Raw genomic sequence first — 12,391 nt, forward strand, 5'->3', positions numbered from 1 at the left:
ATGGGAGAAATGCTACTTTGCTCAAACGAAGATCTTATTCTTGGGGCATCGAATCGGTAATGGCTCCATTCAGATGGACAAATCGAAGGTTCAAGCGGTTGCGGAATGGCGAACTCCAAAGAAGGTGCCAGAGTTGAGATCCTTCCTTGGCTTCGTCAACTACTATCGATGCTTCATAGCGGGGTATTCGAAGCGTGCAACTCCACTGACGGAGTTGCTGAAGAAGGAGCATCCTTAGAGGTGGTCTAATAAATGTGAAATTACATTCCAAGATCTGAAGGCTGTTGTGTTGGAAGTGTTGGGAAATCTGGGGGCGACATCACATGCGTAGAGGAAGTACAAGAAAACAAAATCTTCTATTCCCAAAGAGATGTTCATCGTCGTGCAAAGATTGGTGCGCAAAATCCGTGAAACTTAAAACTGCGTATAGAGTAGATTGTGTTACCTAGGGAGATCGTATATCCTTATTTCCTTACAGATCTTTAGGAGAGGGTGAAGGAGGTTAAGCATCCTCCTCTCTAGCGGTGATCTACACAGTAGGGCTGCGATGACGCTCCTCAAAACTCTAGGCCTGCTCTGAGGTGGAGAGGGGGAGAAGAATAGGAGAGGCAAGCAAAGGCTCTAGCCTATGAGGCTCTGAATCCCTCCTATATATAGAGGCCCCCTGTCAAAACCTAATGGATCCTCCCCTAGTGGGTATTGGATCTGCATCTAATTACCCAAGCCTTTTAGATTAGTGGATCTCTATTTAATAATCTCTCATGGGCTCTTATTGGATCTCATTCATGGGATCCAATAATTCATGAGTTTTTTGGATATCCAATAAGATAGGAGCTCCGGCGGATATCTCATATCCGAACCTCTACTCATCGCAATGCCTACCATATGTGTGTGACCCTCTAGGCCCAATATCGAGCTGACCGTGAGTCATACCTGTCAGAACTCTTTCTAATTTAGTGAATTATTATCTCTATAACAATTCACTCGACTCATCAACTACGGACGTACTAGGCCACTACGCCGTAGTCCCCAAACGAAATAGGAGAATCCAATCCATTATCCAATCCATTAGATATGTCTGTCCTCAGTTACCGTATACCTATAGTCCCTCATCCATTTAATATCCTAGAGATCGTATGTAGAGCATGATGCTGTCAGACCCATATGGTTTCTACTCGAGTCTCGCTCTAATCGGATTCTCTCGGAGAACTCTTTCTCTCTTAACTCGAATGACCCTGGCTAGGGATTTGTTTGAGTAAGAACACATGGGATATTACTTTTATGATGCCAAGAGTGGATGATCCTCTATCGACACTCAATAGCCCTCGTAAGGTCGACTGCCACTCATAATGACCAGCTATACTAGATCTGGGATAGCCAAACCTATAAGTCTGGTATCAAAGAGTGGAGCACTCATACAGGACATCCTTGGTGTCTAAAGTCTAAGGACCAAATACACCACTAGGACTACGAAATTGTTGTCTAACAATAAGGCATCATCAACCATCCAGCATCTCGTAAGTGGATCAATCAGTGAACTCATTCTTCAATGAGCACATGTACTGTATCCCTAGTGTCCCCACACGAGCAGTTATGAGACCAGCTGCATCCATCGTATGGACGGGTATACAGCACACTAGTATGTCCGGTTATCACGATGTCCTTCTCGAGTAACCTATGACCGGAATTATTTATGATCTGTGTTTAAAGGTGAATCGATCTCATTATCGTGATCTCATCACGATCCAAGGACATCACAATATATACATGCATATATGCAATAGTTAATATAAAGTGATAAATACCAAAATATAATAAGCAAAAAAAGATTATGTGTCAAGTCACATATGTCATCACTCACGTGATTGGCTTATTGGGCACCTATGACTAGTAATCTCCCACTTGACCTAAAGTCAATCACCTGTGTGTCTGATCCCCATCAGACCCTTATGATACTCAAAGACAATCTAAGACAATGGCTTTGTTAGTGGATATGCAATGTTATCTTCGGATGGAACTCTTTCCACTGCTACATCTCCTCGGGTTATGATCTCTCTGATAAGGTGAAACCTCCTCAGAACATGCTTAGATTTCTGATGAGACCTAGGTTCCTTCGCTTGAGTAATCGCCTCGTTGTTGTTGCAATATAAGGAGATCGGCTCCTCGCTACCCGGCACGACTCTCAAATCTGTGATGAACTTCTTCAACTAGACTCCCTCCTTTGCTGCATCTGATGCAGAAATGTACTCCGCCACTATGGTCAAGTCAATAGTATTATCTTGTTTGGAACTCTTCCAGCACATTGCTCCTCCATTCAAGGTATACACGTACCCCGAATTCGACTTGCTATCATCGACATCGGATTGAAAACTTAAGTCTGTGTAGCCTTCAACCTTAAGGCTACTATCTCCATATACTAGTAAAAAATTCTTAGTCCTTCTCAAGTACTTAAGGATACACTTTACTACTTTCCAGTGCTCCAAGCCTGGATCCACCTGATACATGCTCGTGACACTCAGAGCATGCGCTATATCAGGCCTAGTACATAGCATGACATACATGATAGACCCTATTACTGAGGCATAAGGTATCATATCCATGTTTGCCCTTACTTCTAGAGTCTTTGGGGACATACTTGTAGAAAGCGATATCCCATGTCTCATCGGTATGAGACCTCTCTTAGAATTTTCCATACCAAACCTTTTGACAATGGTTTCTATGTACCTAGATTGGGACAAGCCAAGCATTCTCTTGGATCTATCTCTATAGATTCTAATCCCCAAGATATAGGATACTTCCCCTAAGTCCTTCATGGAGAAGTGTCTAGATAACCAAGCCTTTACTGTGGATAGCATTCCTACGTCATTCCCAATGATCAGGATGTCATCCACATATAACACCAAAAAGGTGATAGCGCTCCCACCTTCTTGTATACACAATGCTCATCTTCGTTCTTAATGAAGTCATAAGATCTAATTGCCTCATCAAATCTTATATTCAACTTCGGGAAGCTTGCTTTAGTCTATAATGGATCTAAATAACCTGCACACCTTATCTGGGCAGTTCCTAGACACGAATCCCTCAAGTTGTATCATATACACCTCCTCCTTGAGGTTCCCATTGAGGAATACAGTTTTCACATCCATCTGCCAGATCTTATAATCATAGTACGCTACAATAGCTAATAGAATTCAAATGGATTTTAGCATTGCTACGGGTGAGAAGGTTTTGTCATAGTCAACACCTTGCCTTTCACGATACCCCTTAGCCTCTAGCCTTGCTTTATAGGTCTCTATCTTTCCATCTACTCCGATTTTTTTCTTAAAGATCCACTTATAACCGATGGGTACAATACCCTCGGGCGCATCAACTAGGTTTCAAACCTTGTTGAAGTATATGGAATCTATCTCAGAATTCATGGCTTCTTGCCATTTCCCGGAGTCTATACTCATAATAGCCTCCTCGTAGGTTTGAGGATCAATATCCTCAACATCCTCTCCTCTAATATATCCCACATATCTCTCAGGAGGATGGGATACTCTGCCAGACCTATGTAAAGTTGAAACTTGTGTATTAGGTACCTAAACAGACTCGGGCTGTAGAGTGGTGCTTGAGCTTGGTTCTCCAACCTCGCTCAACTCTATCATGCTCCCACTATCTCCGTCAAGAATGTGTTCCTTCTCAAGGAACACTACTCTCCTGGCTATAAAGACCTTTTGGTCCTCGAGATGATAGAAATAATACCCACAAGTTTCCTTGGGGTATCCCACAAATTTGCATCGCTCTGTCTTCGATTATAACTTATCGGGGTTGTGTCTTTTAACATGGGCAGGGTAGCCCCAAATCTTAACAACCTTAAGATTGGGCTTCTTCCCTTTCCATATCTCATATGGTGTAGACACTACCGACTTAGCTGGAACTCTATTCAGAAGGTAAGCTGCGGTCTCTAGGACATATCTCTAGAATGAGATAGGTAGGTCAACGAAACTCATCATGGACCGAACCATATCTAATAGCGTACGATTTCTCCTTTCAAAGACACTATTGAGCTGAGGTGTATAAAGAGGTGTCCATTGGGATAATATCCCATGGTCCTTGAGGAACTAAGTAAACTCTGTACTTAAGTACTCACCTCCTCGATCTGATCGAAGAGTCTTAATACTCTTTCCAGTCTGGTTCTCCACCTCATTCTTATACTCTCTGAATTTCTCAAAGGCCTCGGACTTGTACTTCATTAAGTACATATATCCAGGCCTCGGACTTATACTTAATGAAATAGGAGTAACCCCCAATGGCATGAGTTGACATGGGTCCACATACATCACTATGTATGAGTTCCAACAGCTCAGTGGCTCTCTCTCCAGTTCCACTAAATGGAGAGTTGGTCAGTTTTCCACGAAGGCAAGGCTCACAGTTGCATATGACTCATAGTCGAATGGATCTAGATATCCATCATTTAGCAATTTTTGAATCGTTTCTTCATGGATGTGACCTATAGCCTACAATGCCACAAGTATGCACTGTTCATCTCATCTCGTTTCCTCTTGGACACACTTACATTCATGATATGTGGAGTAGTGTCTAGTATAAATAAATCATTATGCAATATTCCTTTCGTGATGATCTCATCATCTAATAATATCGAACAACCATTGTTCTCAAAAACTAATTTATATCCACTAACTATCAAACATGAAATGGAGATAATATTTTTGATAATAGAAGGAACAAAATAACATGCATCTAATGTAATAAAAGCTCCACCAAGCAGATGTAGGGCGACCTCGCCAACAGCTACTACAGTAACTTTTGCTCCATTGCCTATCTTGAGGTCCATCTCGCCTCTCTCTATCTCCTAGGCCTTGCTAGAACCTACAACGAATTGCATATATGATAAGCACTACCGGTATCCAATACCCATGTGTTATCATAAGATTCTGACAAATGGAGACTGATCATAAATGTACCTAAAGCTTCACCAAACTTTTGTTTCACCCTTTCTACAAGGTACTCTTTGCAATTCCTCTTCTAGTGCCCATCTTTGCCACAATGGAAGCATTGGCCTTTGTCCTTTGTTGGGTCTTTCTTAGCAACCTTTGCTTTACCTGGTCTGCCCTTGTCCTTTCCCTTCTTAAGGGACTTTTCTGCTTTCCTTTTCTTTCTGGTCTCACTAGTGTAGAGAACTGGCTTCTCTTTCTTAATAGTACTCTCTGCCTCCCTCAACATATTGAGGACCTCTAAGAGAGTCGCCTCAAGCTTGTTCATATTAAAATTCATTAGGAACTGTGAAAAAGAATCTGGTAGGGATTGAAGCATAATATCCACACACAAGTTATCCTCTAGGACCATTCCTAGAATTGTGAGTTTCTTTATCCACTTAATCATTTTTAGGACATGGTTCTGAACTAGTGTCCCCTCAGTCAGCCTAGCGCAGAAGAGGCTCTTGGATATCTCATATCGTTGAGTCCTTCCCTGTTCCTCAAACAATTTGCGGACATGTAAGAGAATGGATTTGGCATCAATCTTTTCATGTTGTCTCTGTAACTCAGGAGTCATAGAGCCCAACATATAGCACTGAGCAAGAGTGGAGTCATCAATGTACTTCACGTAACGAGCAATCTCATTCTCCTTACCCCTTTCTTGGGCGTAGGCATCACTGTATCAAGGACGTACACGATTTTCTCCATCGTGAGAACAATTCTCAAGTTGTGGAGCCAATCCATATAATTTGGACCAGTGAGGCGGTTGACATCAAGTATGCCACGTAAGGGATTTAAAAGCGATATTTTCTAAAAATAAAGATGTAGCAAAAATGAATAACATATAGTTTTTACAAGAAATAAACTATCAAGATATGGACTTCTATCTTAATATGCTCCCACTATTTTACTAGCGAGTCACGCGACACCCTCAGCACATGAAACAGAAGTCTCCAGCAGACTTCTAGTGGGGATCAGGATCCAATCAGCGTCTTAGTGTAACCTCGAGGGACTCGACCAATCACACTAAGCCCAAAAGGTAAGCAACTCTTGCCGATCACAACTCCTTGTGATTCCCGTCTTGTTCGACCTCCGAATCATCATAGTCTCGAGGGACTCGACTAACCATGATGCTCAGTTAAGTCAACACCTTCGTTACAAAATGAGTATGATTTGATGATATACCCTCGAGGGACTTGACCAAGCATACCATGTCCTCAGGTCACCGGTGACATCTCTATGTCGTAAGCAAGATAGCGAGTCGCGATATAGGTGAGCCTCGAGGGACTCGACCAACTCAACCTACACCGAAAATCGGTTCCTACCTATAACGATGGAAGGCCATGTGGGTCAATCTAATTATCTCACGTTTACCGACATAATATTATCGAGAGAGATGTTTGTATGATTTGGTCCCCTAATATGACATGTCACACATATATATATTTAATATATATCTACATTGCATGTAAATATATATACATTTCTAGTATGTGTATAAGCAATCACACAAGATGATCATGGACCACAACCTAATGTGATCAAACCCGAGCCAGTAGGCCTGATCACTCACATCAAGATCTATATGCGCAACGATGCATCTTTATGTCCTGTGATCGTCCATCTCATCCTCGTCGATTCCGTCGACATCTCGATGCATCTTCATGCATCGCAATCGCCCGTCTCGTGGGTCCCGCTATCGCATCCACGCTCCCGCTGTGCCTTCTCATATGATTACAACTTAATCATAGGCACGTAGGCCCGACAATAAATGAGAAATATAATGGAGGCTCGCAGACCCCAATAATAATAATCACAAGTACACACATCACACGGTCCATGATCATCCGTCCACACATCATACATCACATGTATAAATAATCATAATCATGTAGGACTACTAGATAATGATAAAAATAATAATCAACTAAACTTTTTAATTAATTAATATTTTCTAAAATCAGGGACATATAGGGAATTTTTGAATTCCTAAGGGTATTTTCATAATTTGGACAAAAGATAGAAACTGGATTTTCTCAAATTCACAGGGGTAAAACTATCTTTTTGCCCAAAACCATAAGCCCCTTTCTCCTTTTCCCTTGTTGCTGTTGCCGCCGCCGTCGCCACCCTACTGGCCGTAGGCTATGCGGCGGAGGGCGGGGCGCTGCCCTCGCCTACGGGTGGCACGCCCGCTAGCGGCGCTACCCCTACAGGTGGGCGCCCCCGCAAGCACCGCCGCCTCTGCGGGCGATTCGGCCCGCGGGGCAGCACCTGCAAGCGGTGCTATCCAGTCGGGCGGCCACCCCTAGGGGGAGTTTCGCCCTCGGGAGCAACGACGGCAAGCGCCGCTGCCCTATGGCGCCTCACCCCGCGGGAGAAGCAACCGCAGGCACAGCATGCTGGAAGCAGGCCGCCGGCCGACTGCTGCAGGCACAGCGCTTGCGCATGCGTCGGCACTATGCTGTCTAGCTACGGCTGCCGTTGTAGGTGGCTGTAGGCATGTAGATCGAGGGGAGCAATTGTTGATGCCCTTCCTTATTTTTGTGTCAATGATTTTTGACATCAAAATTCTTCCTAAACATAACACACGCAGTTTAAAACCAATATTTCGCACGAATAATCTAGCTCTGATACCATTGTTGGGAAATCTGGGGGCGACATCATATGCGCAGCAGAAGTACAAGAAAACAAAATCTCCTATTCTCAAAGAGATGTTTGTTGTCGTGCAAAGATTGGTGCGCAAAATCCGCAAAACTTAAAACTGCGTATAGAGTAGATTGTGTTACCTAGGGAGATTGTATATCCTTGTTTCCTTATAGATCTTTAGGAGAGGGTGAAGGAGATCAAGCGTCCTCCTCTCTAGTGGTGATCCATACATCAGGGCTGCGACGATGCTCCTCCAAACTCCAGGCCTACTGTGAGGTGGAGAGGGGGAGGAGAATAGGAGAGGCAAACAAAATGTCTAGCCTATGAGGCTCTGAATCCCTCCTATTTATAGAGGTCCCTTGTCAAAACCTAATGGATCCTCCCCTAGTAGGTATTGAATATGCATCCAATTACTCAAGCCTTTTAGATTGGTGGATCTCTATCCAATAATCTTTCATGGGATCTTATTAGATCTCGTCCATGGGATCCAATACTTCAAGGGCTTATTGGATATCTAATAAGATAGGGGCTCCGACGGATATCTCATATCCGAACCTCTACTCATCGCAATGCTTACCATATGTGTGTGACCCTCTAGGCCCAATATCGAGCTGTCCATGAGTCATACCTGTTAGAACTCCTTCTAACTTAGTGAATTATTATCTCTATAATAATTCACTCGACTCATCAACTGCGGACGTACTAGGCCACTACGCCATAGTCCCCAAACGATATAGGGGAATCCAATCCATTGGATCTGTTTGTCCTCAGTTACCGTATACCTATAGTCCCTCATCCATTTAATATCCCAGAGACCGTATATTGAGCATGGTGGTGCCAGACCCATACGGTTTCTACTCGAGTCTCGCTCTAATCGAATTCTCCCGAAAAACTCTTTCTCTCTCAACCTGAATGACCCTGGCCAGGGATTTGTCTAAGCAAGAACACATGGGATATTCCTCTTATGATGCCAAGAGTAGATGATCCTCTATCGATACTCAATAGCCCTCGTAAGGTCGACTGTTACTCCCAATGACCAGTTGTACTAGATTTGGGACAGCCAAACCTATAAGTCTGGTATCAAAGAGTGAAGCACTCATATAGAACATCCTTGGTGTCTCAAGTCTAAGGACCAGATACACCACCAGGACTACGGAATTGCTGTCTAACAATAAGGCATCATCAACCATCCAGCATTCCGTAAGCGGATTAATCAGTGAACTCATTCTCAATGAGCACCTGTATTGTATCCCTAGTGTCCCTACACGAGCAGCTATGAGACCAGCTACATCCATCATATGGACGGGTATATAGCACACCAGTCTGTCCGGTTATCACAATGTCCCTCTCGAGTAACCTATGACCGGGATTATTTATGATCTATGTTTAAAGGTGAATCGATCTCATTATCGTGATCTCATCACGATCCAATTCCTATTGCACAGATCCAAGGACATCATAATGTATACATGCATAAATGCAATAGTTAATATAAAGTGATAAATGCCAAAATATAATAAGCAAAAAAAGATTTTGTGTCAAGTCACACGTGCCATCACTCACGTGATTGGCTTGCTGGGCACCTATGACTAGTAGGAAGAACCAGTGCTCAAATTGTCAAACTATGGGGAGCCCTACGAAGTCTATACAGATGCTTCAGACTTCGTTATTAGGGGAATACTCATGTAGGAGGGTCATGAAAATGAGATGACTACGGTGATCCACTATCTACGAGTTTGGCGACACTACCTTCTTAGATCGTGATTTGTACTAAGGACAAATAACATCGCTTTGAGTTATTTCCAAACTCAGAAGAAACTCTCCCCAAAGCAGGCACGATGGCAGGACTTCCTAGCAGAGTTTGATATGGTAATGGAGTATAAGCCCGGAAAGGCGATTGTCGTGGCCGATGCATTGAGTCGGAAAGTGGAGCGCATGAATGTCGTATAATTGGAGGGCAAAGGCCAAGCAAGTCAGTTGCACTCCAACTTCCTTTCCAAGATCAGGGATGGACTATACAGCGATCCCCAAGCAGAAGCCCTGATACAGCTCATTAAAGAAGGCAAGACACGATGGTTTTGGGTCCAAGAGGGACTCGTTTACACCAAAGGGAATAGGGTCTATGTTCCTCGAGTGGACAATCTGAGACGTGAACTCTTAAGAGAGTGTCACGATTCCCTTTCGGCTGAACATCCAGGCATTCATAGAACCTTGGCTCTCGTGGAGAAGGCCTTATATTGACCGAAGATGGGGATTGATGTGGAGGAACATGTTCGAACATGTCTCACTTGCCAACAAGACAAGGTAGAGCAACGAAAGTCGGTGGGACTTTTGAAGTCATTGCCCGTACCAAAAAGGCCGTGGGAGAGTATTTCCTTGGACTTCATATAAAGCTTGCCCGTAGTAGGGAGACTCGGATCGATACTCGTGGTGGTCGATCGATTTTCTAAGTATGCAACTTTCATTGCTGCTCCCCTACACTGTTCAGCAGAAGAGGCGACCAAGCTGATGATGAAGGATGTGGTGAAGTATTGGGGAGTCCCGCACAATATCATCAGTGATCGAGACGCTCGATTCTTGGGACGATTTTGGATCGAGCTATTCAAATTATTGGGGTCGAAGTTATACTTCTCCATAAGTCTCCGCCCCTAGACGAATGACCAAACTGAAGGGATAAACTCGCTCCTAGAGTAATATCTTCGGCACTACGAGAGTGCCAAACAACGAGATTGAGTGAAGTTGTTGGACATTGCCCAATTCTCCTATAACTTGCAGCGGAGCTCTGCGTCCAACAAGAGCCCCTTCGAGATCATTACAGGGCAACAACCGTCAACTCCTCACACCATGGTAATTGGGTATACTAGGAGTAGTCCATCAGCCTACCACTTCGCAAGGGAGTGGCACCAAAATACAGATATTGCGCGGGCTTCCTTGGAGAAGGCGGCAAAAAGAATGAAGAAGTGGGCCGACTTGGGAAGGCGACCGCAAGAGTTCAAGATCGACGATTTGGTGTTGGTCAAGCTCCAACCAGCATCACTCCAATTCGTTAGGAATAAAGTACATAAAGGATTGGTGCGCAAGTATGAAGGGTCCTTCCCAATTATCAGTAGGGTGAGTAATGTCTCCTATAAGTTGCAGCTGCCGGCGTGGTTCAAAATTCATAATGTTCTTCACGCTAGCAACTTGAAAGCCTACCACTCGGATCCGCAAGATGCTTCCCGAAGTGTTTCAACTTTGTTACCCCTCACCACAGCCTCCTACGAGAAGCGAGTTGAAACCATTCTAGCAGACCGCAAGATAAAGCTACCCACTGGAGCTGAGCAAACCGAGTACTTGGTGAAGTGGCGAAAGCTTCCCCAAACTGAAGTCAGTTGGGAGCCTGAAGATGACCTACGACATGAAGAAGCAATCATCAACAACTATCAACAAGCGTCGATGAGGGCGTCGACATTTGATTAGTCCGTCACTCATTTTTCGAACTAATCAACTTTCTCTTTACAGGTCCTTCAGGACCTGCGAGAGGTTGCAAGTGGGCTAATCTTTGCGGATGCAAATCGCAAGGGGGAAGCGCGACTTAGGCAACGTAAGCTAAGTTCGCATCTTTGCTGCACGGGTGCCTCGCGACTTAGGCAATGCAAGCTAAGTTTGTGTCTTGGCCGCAAGGGTGTCTCACGCCTTAGGCAATTCTAGCTAAGGCCATGATAGACTGGGAAGCAGCGACGGCGGTGGAGAAGGAGGTAGTGAGGGTCGCGACAAGGATCGACAGGGGGCTAAGCCAACAAAGGGAGCTATGTTTCTGTCGCATCATAGAAGGAAAGGTTGTTGCAGGGGTTGAGAGGCGATAGTGGTGGTGCGATTGGGAGCAAGGTTATCGAGGGCGAGGAGCAGCAAAGGGGCGCTGTCAGGGGGTGGTCCACTGGCCGAAAATAGCGACGACGACCCTTTCTCGGTTGCCCTATTTTGGTCGCCACAAGGAGGGGAGGTCAAGCGGCTACGGCTGCGACCTAAGGGGAGGTGGGCGATGGTGGAGGAGGCAGCAGTGGTGGCGCGGTTAGGAGCAGTGTCACCAATAATCACCGAGGAGGGGAGGTCGAGCAATTGTGGCTGCGACCCAAGGGGAGGCGAGCAACGGTGGTGGCGCGATTAAGAGTAGCGTCACCAACGATCGCCGAGGAGGGGAGGTCGAGCGACTGCGACCCAAGGGGAGGCGGGCGACGATAGAGAAGGAGATAGTGGTGGTGGCTCGGGTGGGAGGCGACAGGCGGTAGTGGACTCTAGCTGGGAAGCGAGGCAGAGTCGGTCGTTGGCCGAAGAGCAACGGCGGCGAGTGGGCTGGCCGAAAGCAGGGGAAGCAGGGGTGTGTGACTACGACTTCTTCTTCCTCTCTTCGTTTTTTCTTCTTTTTTTTTTCTTTGATGATCACCGCTGCCTCCTTGATCACTTCGAGGGGATCGACCTCCTTGATTACTTCGAGGGGATCGACCTCCTTGATCACTTCGAGGGAATCGACCTCCTAGGGTTTTTTCAAAAGACTAAATAATATTTCCTTCATTGTTTGCCAAGAGAAACGGTTACATCACTATTTATAGAGTTTCACCCAAAGTCTACCAAGATTTGGACTCTAATAAAAATAAATATTAAATAAACCTCTACCTGACTCTAACTGAACTAAACAAACTCAATAAACAACTGAACTAAACAGACAATAAACATTATTCAAAAGCTCAAAAAAATGATCCTAACATGTACCTTCACCAAACAGACAA

Source organism: Musa acuminata, chromosome BXJ1-3, assembly GCF_036884655.1.
Source record: "Musa acuminata AAA Group cultivar baxijiao chromosome BXJ1-3, Cavendish_Baxijiao_AAA, whole genome shotgun sequence".
NCBI classification, from domain to species: domain Eukaryota; kingdom Viridiplantae; phylum Streptophyta; class Magnoliopsida; order Zingiberales; family Musaceae; genus Musa; species Musa acuminata.